The sequence below is a fragment of the Heteronotia binoei genome, chromosome 10 (assembly GCF_032191835.1).
Source record: "Heteronotia binoei isolate CCM8104 ecotype False Entrance Well chromosome 10, APGP_CSIRO_Hbin_v1, whole genome shotgun sequence".
NCBI classification, from domain to species: domain Eukaryota; kingdom Metazoa; phylum Chordata; class Lepidosauria; order Squamata; family Gekkonidae; genus Heteronotia; species Heteronotia binoei.
In genome coordinates, this window is record NC_083232.1 from 13,674,268 (window position 1) to 13,686,474 (window position 12,207).

General features: G+C 50.2%; 1 protein-coding gene across 1 annotated transcript in view; it reads left to right on the forward strand.

Annotated features, from left to right (window-relative positions):
- The first annotated feature begins 1,487 nt into the window (after positions 1-1,487).
- The window catches only part of CSRNP1 (cysteine and serine rich nuclear protein 1), a 44,329-nt gene continuing 33,609 nt past the window's right edge, over positions 1,488-12,207 (forward strand). Inside the window, exon 1 of the mRNA XM_060248048.1 lies at positions 1,488-1,919. The gene's annotated coding sequence lies outside the window, so the exon portion shown is untranslated. The remainder of the gene's footprint in view (positions 1,920-12,207) is intronic.

The following is a 12,207-nucleotide window of genomic DNA, read 5'->3' on the forward strand; positions in this document are numbered from 1 at the left end:
AATTCCGGAAAGGGTTCCGAGCTACGTAAATATGAACTGTAATGTTGCTGGTGGACATGTATGTAAACTGTGTGAAGTGTTTTGGTGCACTGGGTTTAAATAGATTAGGAGGTGTGTTGGAGCAAGAATCTACATAAACCCAGTCTGACAGCTACAGCATGACAGCTGGTGATCTAGCTGCCAGGCTAGGTCACAGTGACCTGATCAGCAGACCGGCTTGAGCCGGCAGAAGCCAAGTGATGCAATCTGCTGAGTCAGCATGGCCAGGATTGGCTGCTTGGACTATATATGATCTGTGTGTGCATCACACAGGTCTCTCCCTGTGAGATGGTGGTTAGGCGAAGCACTTTGTCCGTGGAGGTGATATTGTATAGACTGCACAAGAGAGCACTTGTTGTGTATATATGTTAATACACCTTTTGGCACTAGTTGCACGTGTCTGCCTGGTTTTCTTTCCTGAAGCCCTGTGTCGGGCAAGTCATCTCCCTCACTCTGCTACTCCCGCTCCGACAGCCTCCCACCTCATCCTATCCCAATACTCTCCTTCCTGGCGTGTCTGGCAAACTGGAGAGCCAGTTTGGTGTAGTGGTTAAGTGTGTGGACTCTTATCTGGGAGAACCGGGTTTGATTCCCCACTCCTCCACTTGCACCCGCTGGAATGGCCTTGGGTCAGCCATAGCTCTGGCAGAGGTTGTCCTTGAAAGGGCAGCTGCTGTGAGAGCCCTCTCCAGCCCCACCCACCTCACAGGGCGTCTGTTGTGGGGGAGGAAGGGAAAGGAGATTGTGAGCTGCTCTGAGACTCTTTGGAGTGGAGGGCGGGATATAAATCCAATATCTTCATCTACCTCACAGGGTGTCTGTTGTGGGGGAGGAAGGGAAAGGAGATTGTGAGCCGCTCTGAGACTCTTCGGAGTGGAGGGCGGGATATAAATCCAATATCTTCATCTACCTCACAGGGTGTCTGTTGTGGGGGAGGAAGGGAAAGGAGATTGTGAGCCGCTCTGAGACTCTTCGGAGTGGAGGGTGGGATATAAATCCAATATCTTCATCTACCTCACAGGGTGTCTGTTGTGGGGGAGGAAGGTAAAGGAGATTGTGAGCCGCTCTGAGACTCTTCGGAGTGGAGGGCGGGATATAAATCCAATATCATCTTCTTCTTCAAACTCTTGTTCTCACAATTTCTTCTTTTTTTTTTGAAATAACTGATCAGGTGTTTTTTTTTGAACAATGAAAATCAAATTCAACCTGTGAAAAGTTTCAAGCTTGGCGCTCTTCGTTTGCCCTGTATTCTTTGAATAATGGGAGGGAGGGGGGCTAGTGGGTGACGCGCCTAGGGCGCCAGAAAGCCTAGTAGCGGCCCTGCAGCCCTGTGCCGTTTCCTGCCGCCGCAGCCAGCCACCCCTCCGGGTCCGTCTTCCAGGCACGCGTGCACGTGTGAACGGGTCCCTCCGGCCAGCCTCTTCCTCCTCCGCCGGCTGCTGGCTTTTCCGGCGGAGAGGGCAGGCGGGAGAGTGAACGAGCGAGCCGCGATCAGCCGCTTTCCCTCCTCCTCCACCTCCGTCCTGTGCAGGCGGGCAGGAAGCGGCGGGTGGGCCGGGCTGGCGGCTGCTGCTGGCGTCTCCGGGCCCGCGAGAGGCTCCCTTGTCGCCGCCTGCGTCAGAAGCCGGCGGAGTTTTCCACTGACGACAAAGGGCAGCGCAAGCAGCTGAGCCGAGCGGGGAGGGGAGGCGGAGCCGGCGAGCCGAGCCAGGCACGGGCGGGCCAAACCAGCCAGCCAGTCTCTCCGCAGCCTCCGACGCAGCAGCAGCAGCAGCACACAGACGCCGCCGCCTGTCTGGGCGAAGACGACGATGCGAGCCTGAGCGGCCCCCCCGACAGCGCCTCGCTTCCCTTCCCGCCGGCTGCAGCGCCAGGAGCAGGTAAGGTTCTCCCGTCGGGGGACGCTTGGCTGGCTGGGGGAAGGGAGCCCGGGGTAGGGACGCCTCCGGGGCGAAGAACAGCCGTCCGGTGGGTGCCCCCCCCAACAGTTTTCCGGCTCCTCCAAAGGGCGCTTTTGGAGAAGGGAGAAGGCAACCGGAGCGGGTCGTGGAATCACAAGAGTTGGAAGGGACCCCCCAGGGTCATCTAGTCCAACCCTTACACAATGCACGGAACTCACCGATACCGCCCCCCTAAGTTTACCGGAACCTCGTTGCCGTCAGATGGCCCTCCAGCCCCTGTTTAAAAAGCCTCCAAGGAAAGAAAGCCCCGAATGAGCGTAGGCGCGTACGCCCGCTAGGGGGCGCCCTGGAGCATGGGGGGGAGGGGGTGCCGCAAGGGGAGGGGGTGCAGTCCCTACGGCGCGCCTAGACAGCCAGACGCGACGCGCCCCCTGCCGGCGGCCGGGACGGCGTCTCGGGCTTTGCCCGCCCGCCCGCCCGCCCTCGGGGCGCCCCCTGCCGGCGGAGGCATCGCTCCCTCGACGCCGCTTCTCCTCTCTTCCAATCACCCTGGTGTGATTCGCTTTCCTGGGGGGTGGGGTGTCTTTTTTCTCTCTCCCCCCCCCTCCCCGACGTAGTTCTCCGGCCGGAGGAAGCGGTGGGCTTGGGAGGTTGGGCTTGGTCGGCGGAGGCACGTCTGAACGGACGGTGGGTCGAGCGGGAGACGAGAGACAACCCTCCCCCCCCCCAAAAAAAAAAATCTCCCGGGAGATGAATCCAGGGTGATTTGACGCGGCGGCGATACCCCGCCTGCAGGGGGCGCCCCGGAGCCGGGCGGGCAGCCCCAGGCGCCGTCCCGCCAGTCGGAAGGGGGCGCGGAGCGTCTGGCTGTCTAGGCGCCTAGTGGGCTCTGGAAGCGGGGGGGAGGAGGACAGGAAACGTGGGTCGTCTGTGGGCGGATCGGGTCCTTTGAAGGTTTTTTTAAACTCCCGAGTAGACGTAAAAGGCTCCCCGTGGTGGAAGGGGGGGGGCTCCCGTCGAGTTTACCCTCCCCGGGTCTGCTGTATCTCGGCAGCTGCTTCTGTTAGCTTCTGGCGTGCAATGGAATTGGGAGGATCACTCCCCTCCAACAACCCCCCTGCCGTCGGCGATTCCCATCCACCCTCCCGGCCTTTCCTTCTCTCCCGGCGGGATTCTGACTTCCGCTTGGGCACCTGGCCTCTGCAAAGGGGCGCCCTTGGAGAGGGGCAACGAATTGTGGGCGCCCCAAGCTGATTTCTGTCGAACCGTTGGAGCCCCGGGTCTGCCTTCAGCTAACCTGGGGCTGTTCCCAGCTTGATTTTTATGGGCCGGGGATCTATTTGGCTCCCTCCTCCCAAGGTCCCCGAGTGACAGGCAATAAAACAGGTCAAAAAGGAGTTAATGAAGTTACCCAACTTCTCTAGCCTGAGGGTTTCGACCTGTAGTTTTCGTCCGGGGGCCATCTTTTGGAAAAAAGAGGCAGCATTTGTATTGGGATGGAAATATCTTGGATTTAACCTGGCTTCTTTTTTTTTAAAATGTCCTTGTTCACTTACTGGATCTATTAAGGGGGGTGCTTGGCAGTTTGTTCTAACCTGGCTGTTGTTGGGAAACTCAAGTGGATTGGAAGGTTTCCCCCCCTGGATTTTCTTCTTCCCCCTAGGGATTTTCTGTCTTCACTTTTAATATGTATTTCTCCCTAACTCCCCACCCCACCCCCTTCCCTCCATGCTTCTGTAACGCAGTTACTTCGGGGAAAATATTGTGCTCAGATGACACCTGATGCCTGTGTTCTGAGTCACGGGGAAATAAACAAGAGGGTTTGGCAGGTTTTCCTTGAAACATCTATTTTCCTGGCTACTCCCGTTGCCTCACTGTAGGCTCGCCTGGGTTCGGGGCTGAATAATGTTTGTGGAATTCCGAGCTGCTGGAGTGGAATGCGAAGCCACTGAGGTCATGATAGTCCCTGAACTACAACACCTAAGATGCCTTCCTCCACTCACAGCTCGGAGTCATGTTCTAAACAGGAGATGCTCCCTTCAGCTCGGCTTGCTCACCCTGCCTTTCTGCACGAGTCACTGGCCTGAATGAACCGCCTGATTCGGAAGAGGGAAACGGAGTGACTCATGCAGAGACGCAGTAAGCAGCTGCCTCTGACGGGTCGTGCCTCTGTATTGATGTGTATACAAATGATGCAAAGGCAGGACGAAACTGTGTTTCTCCTTACCGCGACCTGATTTGAAGGAGGTGAGGCTAGAATTCTAAATCAGGCAGGGGTGCGACAGGCAGCCTCTTCCTGGGTCAGTGCTTTGAACACATAGGATATCATTGCTTTATTTCTTGTAGCCCCAAACTAAAATATATATCTTAAAAGCCCCAGGGAATTACTGGGTCATAGTTGTGGTTTCAGGTGTTAATCTATCTTAAATCTCATCCCAGGCATCGGTATAAAGCAGTTGCGGGGCGGGGGGTGGGGGAGAGTAACATTTACACACAGATGGATAAAGATTTAAAAGCAGGTCAGACAAAAAGTTAAGTAATGATGTTTTTTTATTCATTTGTGTGGATCACGTGAAACAAAAACACAAAGTGCCGCTCAGATTCATAGGGCTTACTGGAGAGTAAGCCAGGTGAGTCGTGTGCTGCAAAGGCTGGATCAGGTGGGGTGGAGCTAGTCACCAAGAGATAAAAGCTCAACTGCCTTATTTTGTATTAGAATAATTTCTAATTTGTAATTAGAATAATTCGGGAGAATTCCAGTACATCAGAGCCATTTTGGTGTAGTGGTTAAGTGCGTGGACTCTTATCTGAGAGAACCGGGTTTGATTCCCCACTCCTCCGCTTGCAGCTGCTGGGATGGCCTTGGGTCAGCCATAGCTCTAATAGAGAGTCAGTTTGGTGTAGTGGTTAAGTGCATGGACTCTTATCTGAGAGAACCGGGTTTGATTCCCCACTCCTCCGCTTGCAGCTGCTGGGGATGGCCTTGGGTCAGCCATAGCTTGCACAGGAGTTGTCCTTGAAAGGGCAGCTGCTGTAAGAGCTGTCTAGTCTCAGCCCCACCCCACCTCACAGGGTATCTGTTGTGGGGGAGGAAGATAAAGGAGATTGTGAGCCACTCTGAGATTCAGAGTATAGGGTGGGATATAAATCCAATATCATCATCATCAACAGCTTTTGAGTTCCACAGAATTGTTCATTGGGTACAATAAAAAAGTACCTGTAGTCAAATGTGGAAAGGATAAAGCCAGCTCAAGGGCACCCCTTCAGTAGCCTGTTTACCAAAAAAAAACCCCCATCTCTCTGACAATGCTAAAAGATCCCCTTGTTTACACCAGCGCTATTTCAGGATATGCTAGTGAGGCTGCCTGGGAAAGAACCCTGTGTCACCTGGAAGTTTGCATGCTTCCGCACAAACAGCGCAAGAGAATCTTTTCTTCTGGCTTTGCGTTCCTGGTTCTCTGACAAAGCAAGGAAGCTCTCTCCTTCCCAGTCGGCATTGTAAGAACTTACAAATGCTGTCTCTCTCTGTCTTTTCCTTCTCCCATAGCCACAGCAACACCTACTGGTACATAGGGAGATAGGCTCACAACACCTTTGTTTGCAGAACCGGCTGCTGCCTGTCTCATAGCCCCAGGTCGTGCCACTGTTAAGGCAGGAGAGAAGTGTGAGATCCTGTTTCTTTACCCCTCTGCTAAAAAAAACAGAGGCATTTGTAGTAATCCTTTAGGGGAGTTTGCATTTACAAAGTGATTGTCACGCCCTGTGAGTGTTATCTCATTCCTTACTTACTTGAGGGTTTAACAAAAACTGAAATCAGGTCATTAGATCTATTGAAATTTCTCTATTTAAGTATTAGGGCTCTCTCCCCTCCCCCAGTAAATGCCATAGGCACGCTTCAGCCCCTTGAAAGCTGAGTTTTCCCTGCACAGGATCACATTGTTATACATTGAAATTCTAATTTCCTTGCATATGACAAGACTTCAGGAGAGGGTTTTCTTTCCAGTTAGGGAGGAAGGGAGGGCTTGTATGTGTTAAGTGTGAATACCTTGGTGTTTTAACAGATGAAGGGGGAAAAAGGAAAGGTCCCCTGTGCAAGCAGCAGTCATTTCCGACTCTGGGGTGACGTTGCTTTCACGTTTTCACGGGGTGGTTTGCCGTTGCCTTCCCCAGTCATCTACGCTTCCCCCCCCAGCAAACTGGGTACTCATTTGACCGACCTCAGAAGGATGGAAGGCTGAGTCAACCTCGAGCCGGCTACCTGAAAACCCAGCTTCCGTTGGGGATCGAACTAAGGTCGTGAACAGAGCTTAGGACTGCAGTACTGCAGCTTTAACACTCTGCGCCACGGGGCTCTTTACAGATGGAAGTGACCCCCAGAGGTGTGGTCAGTTCTGTTTTTAATCAAATTTGGGAGTCTGTAACACAGAAGGTCCCCAATTACGCCAACATATCAGAGCCATGAGCAAAGAAGTTCAAGGCCCATCAGTATTGGAGAAGATTATGGTTTAAAAGGTAGTCGATTCGCATTGACCCTCATCAGCCGCTGTTGGTTGCTTCTGGCTCTTTTTACTTAAAGGAGAAGAAAGTCACAGCTTTCATTTCGGGGGTAAAGATATTGTTTGGTAGCAACGAACGTGTGATGGTTTAAAATTCGAGTTACAGATGTCCTTTTTTTAAAAGGACGTCCTCTTTTGCTGGTGGCTGTCCTCTTTTCGGCTCTGATGAGAATGTCCTCTTTTTTGGTTGGAAAGCGAGGAATATACCTACTTAGTAGCTCTGATCACAGCTTCAGTAGTTGCGATACGTAAAATGAAATTTGTCACAGCGATTTCTTGTTTGAAATAATTAGTCGGGAAACACATCCTCTTTTTCGCTTTTTAAAATATGGCAACCCTACTTAAAGGAAACCTTTAAGAAAGAGAGAAGCATTTTTCTCTCTTTCTCACAACAGGAGAACTCGTGGGCAGTCAATGAAATTGCTGAGCAGTCGGGTTAGAACTAATAAAAGGAAGTACACATGGAATTCACTGCCACAGGAGGTGGTGGCGGCTACAAGCATAGACAGCTTCAAGAGGGGATTGGATCAGCATACGTAGCAGAGGTCCATCAGTGGCTATTAGCCCCAGTATATTGTTGGAACTCTCTGTCTGAGGCAGTGATGCTCGGTATTCTTGGTTCTTGGGGGGGGGTGCGCAGTGGGAGGGCTTCTAGTGTCCTGGCCCCACTGATGGACCTTCTGATGGCACCTGAGTTTAGACTGGATGGACCATTGGCCTGATCCAGAATGGCTTCTCTTATGTTCTTATGTGACACAGAGTGTTGGACTGGATGGGCCACTGGCCTGATCCAACATGGCTTCTCTTTTGTTCTTATGTGACACAGAGTGTTGGACTGGATGGGCCACTGGCCTGATCCAACATGGCTTCTCTTATGTTCTTATGTGACAGAGTGTTAGACTGGATGGGCCACTGGCTTGATCCAACATGGCTTCTCTTAAGTTCTTATGTGACAGAGTGTTAGACTGGATGGGCCACTGGCCTGACCCAACATGGCTTCTCTTATGTTCTTATGTGACACAGAGTGTTGGAGTGGATGGGCCACTGGCCTGACCCAACATGGCTTCTCTTATGTTCTTATGTGACACAGAGTGTTGGACTGGATGGGCCACTGGCCTGATCCAACATGGGTTCTCTTATGTTCTTATGTGACACAGAGTGTTGGACTGGATGGGCCATTGGCCTGATCCAACATGGCTTCTCTTATGTTCTTATGTGACACAGAGTGTTGGACTGGATGGGCCATTGGCCTGATCCAACATGGCTTCTCTTATGTTCTTATGTGATACAGAGTGTTAGACTGGATGGGCCACTGGCCTGATCCAACATGGCTTCTCTTATGTTCTTATGTGACTCAGAGTGTTGGACTGGAGGAGCCATTGGCCTGATCCAACATGGCTTCTCTTATGTTCTTATGTGACACAGAGTGTTGGACTGGATGGGCCACTGGCCTGATCCAACATGGGTTCTCTTATGTTCTTATGTGACACAGAGTGTTGGACTGGATGGGCCACTGGCCTGATCCAACATGGGTTCTCTTATGTTCTTATGTGACACAGAGTGTTGGACTGGATGGGCCACTGGCCTGATCCAACATGGCTTCTCTTATGTTCTTATGTGACACAGAGTGTTAGACTGGATGGGCCACTGGCCTGATCCAACATGGCTTCTCTTATGTTCTTATGTGACTCAGAGTGTCGGACTGGATGGGCCATTGGCCCGATCCAACATGGCTTCTCTTATGTTCTTAATATACAAAGGAGTTTCTGCTACCCAGAAAAGCCCTAGACTGGGGTGGGAAGCTTGGTCTGAACGTATTAATGCCTGCAGCCCTAAGCAGAATTTTTTTCCCCACAGAGCAATCTGTTTAAGTTTCCTTACTTACCTTCCCTGTGGAAGAACATAATAAGCCTAAAGGAAAGGATGGTTGTACACTTCTTAAGGCGCCTTGAAGTCTTGGAAAAGAAACTTTTGCTCCTTTTCTGTGGAACTTGTGGTGACTCAGTGAGAAATCTTAAGCAAGCAGCCCCATTTTGTTCAATGGGGTTTTCTTCTAAGAAAGGATCTGCAGTCTTGCACCCTGTTTGTAGAATGCCCCCCATTTGGGCTCCCTCTAGGGCCAGATGTGCTTCGTTTAAGTAGTTTTGCCATTAGGCTGAAATGTGATCTTAACTGTTGCTGCACGCTGTTTGCCATTCGCGATCTCCTCTCCCAAAGCTTATATTTTAAAGAAAACTTGCTTGTACCGTTTATTCCACTTTTTCCTCTGTCGAGAGTCTTAAGAAGAACATAAGAGAAGCCATGTTGGATCAGGCCAATGGCCCATCCAGTCCAACACTCTGTGTCACACAGTTGCCAATACACACACACACACACTGTGGCTAATAGCCACTGATGGACCTCTGCTCCATATTTTTATCTAACCCCCTCTTGAAGCTGACTATGCTTGTAGCCGCTGCCACCTCCTGTGGCAGTGAATTCCACATGTTAATCACCCTTTGGGTGAAGAAGTATCTCCTGTTATCCGTTCTAATCCGACTGCTCAGCAATTTCATTGAATGCCCACGAGTTCTTGTATTGTGAGAAAGGGAGAAAAGTACTTCTTTCTCTACTTTCTCCATCCCATGCATTATCTTGTAAACCTCTATCATGTCACCCCGCAGTTGACGTTTCTCCAAGCTGAAGAGCCCCAAGCGTTTTAACTTTGCTTATTTATTTATTTTATTTATTTATTTGTAATTTATATCCCGCCCTTCCCACCAGGTGGCTCAGGGCGGTTCCCAGGTTCTTCATAGGGAAAGTGTTCCAACCCTTTAATCATTCTAGTTGCCCTTTTCTGCACTTTTTCCAATGCTATAATATCCTTTTTGAGATGCGGTGACCAGAATTGCACACAGTATTTCAAATGAGACCGCACCATCGATTTATACAGGGGCATTATGATACTGGCTGATTTGTTTTCAATTCCCTTCCTAAGAATTCCCAGCATGGCGTTGGCCTTTTTTATTGCAAACGCACACTGTCTTGACATTTTCAGTGAGTTTCAATCTCTCTCTTGGTCAGTCTCTGCCAGTTCACACCCCTTCAAGTGGCAGATATGGTCTCTATGCAGTAAAAGGTCTCTGTTAAAACAGCAGCAATTTAGAAAGCGCATAAGAAGTCCTTAGGGGGAGGGACGGTGGCTCAGTGGTAGAGCATCTGCTTGGTAAGCAGAAAGACCCAGGTTCAATCCCTGGCATCTCCAATTAAAAAGGGTCCAGGCAAGTACGCGTGAAAAACCTCAACTTGAGACCCTGGAGAGCCACTGCGAGTCTGAGTGGACATTACTGACTTTGATGGACCGAGGGTCTGATTCAGTATAAGGCAGCTTCGTATTATCAAAGATTTCAGATTTTCACGGCTGGCATCATCATTAGGGTTTGTAGAATCTTTCGGGCTCAAGTGCCGTGTTCTACAGGAGAAAACTTCGTATGTTCATATGAACGATCTTGGCGGTTCTCACAGTGGCCCGGTAAGGTAGGCTGGGTAGTATAATCGCTGCCCGTTGCAGGGTGACTGAAAGAACTGCTCACCTTCAGGCCGCTGAGAATTCAGAGCAAAGGTTAGATTTGAACCCGAGGCTTCGTGCCGGCACAGCTGTTGCTCTGTTGCGCTACGTGTTCTTTCTGCTATGCAGTCTCTCTCTCTCGACTGTTGCAACACGCACTTCAGTGAGAGTCGGATGCATTGTGAAACTGAAGGCACGTAGTGATTAATTGCATGAATTTATAATATAGCTGCGCCGCCTCCTCCTGTTCTCTCACCCCCCCCCCTTTTGTTCTTTTGTGGAAACTAAGTAATTGTAAGTGAAAAACCACCTATCCTGACTGTTCTTAATTCTGGCACACTGTATGCTTTGTACTCGGATACGTCCTCCGTAGTTGCTTGGCTGCTCTCTTGCATTATTTAGAGAAAAGGGAAGCGTGCGTGCCTATATATAAAAGGGAAAACACACGGTGCGTCCTCGCTGAGCAGAAGAACGCGGGGAGAGAGTGCCGTTGTGATTTATTCACCGGGAGTGGGCGATTTGCCTAGAAATCAAGGGCGGTTTTCGTTTTCACATGCATTCGGCGAAGATTCCCATTAGGGTAAATATTCGGTAGAAACAACCGAGGGTACTATTCGGTTGGCAGGGCATTGATTTTTTTTTTTAAAATTGTTCGCCTTTCACAATGATCTGAGAGCTTCTTTGGCACTGAGGCTTGTAAAAAGGTTCCAGCTGCTTGTAGCAGCTGTTGGCACTGACGTTTGCTGCAGCTGGCAAGGAGCCCGGCAGCGTTTGTCCAGTTAGCACATTCTTATTCTTCCCTTCCTTCAAGGAACTTACTGTAACCTGCCTGGTTCTCTCTCCCTTCCTTTGTTTTGTCCTCCTAACAACCCTGCCAGGTGAGTTAGGCCAAGGTGGCACAGAGTCACCCGGTGAGCTTTCTGGCAGATGGGAGGTATTTATCGTACAGCAGAGTCACACGCAGGAAGTATATAATAATATAAAATATGTCACCAATTGGGTTGCCAGGTCCGACTCAGGAAATATCTGGAAACTTTGGGGGGTGGAGCCAGGAGCAAGGTTGTGACAAGCACAATTGAAGTCTGAAAGGAATTCTGGCCATCTCATTTAAAGGGGCCACACTCCTTTTAAACGCCTTCCCTTTTTTGGAAATAACGGAAGATGGGGGCACCTTCTTTTGAGGCTCATAGAATTGGACCCCCTGGTCCATTCTTTTTGAAACTTTTGTTTTTTTCGGGAGAGGCACCAGATGCTATGCTGAAAAGTTGGTGCCTCTACCTCAAAACATACCCCCGCCCAGAGCCTCAGAAAGCCATAGATCAATTCTCCATTATACTTTATGGGGATTGGTCTCCATAGGATGTAATGGAGTGCATAATGGGCATTCAACTCCTCCCTCCTGCTTTCTGATAGCCCTAAAACAGAGGCGAGGGCCTCCAAACCAGGGGATTCCCTTCCCTCAACTGGGGATAGGCAACTCTAGTAATCAAGTTAAGGGAGGAAAGAAGGAACGAAGGAAGGAAATAGAGAAAGAGGTGGAAAGAGAGCAACTTTAACTTTACATGCATTTTCTAAGCCACTGGCTGGCTTGACTCGGAGAGGTGGTTTAAAGAGACAAATGCCTTTTCCAAGCCGGTCAACAGGGTTGTTGGGGGCTTTGAGAACCACACAATATGTGTGGAAGAGGCACGTGACTCCTGAGCCACGGTTTGGCCACCCCTTGACTAACACATTGTTCAAATGGGACTTGGTATAAAATATGTCCCCAGGTCTTTGTGTACGGCGCCAGGTTTGTCGCTCTGGTGCAAATCTGCTGAGCAAGCCAAGCATGCAGGTTGTTGTGCAGGTTTCTGCAAGGAAACGAAAACCCTTGTGGGATTTGTGGCACGTTGTATGCTTGGAGGAGCTGTAGGAGACAGACGGGGTCTCTTGGCATATGTTCCTGTGTCCCTTCACTTTCTGCATGAGCAGTCAGCTTCCAAAGGATGGACTGAGATAGTGAGATTCTGCAACCTGTATCGCAAGGGTGTCAAACTCATTTGATATGAGGGCCGCATCTGACATAAATGAGACCTTGTTGGGCTGGGCCATGTTGGGCCGGGCCGTGTGTTCCTATTGAAGATTAGGTAGCAGAGATAGAAACTTTATAAAGGACACAGACAAA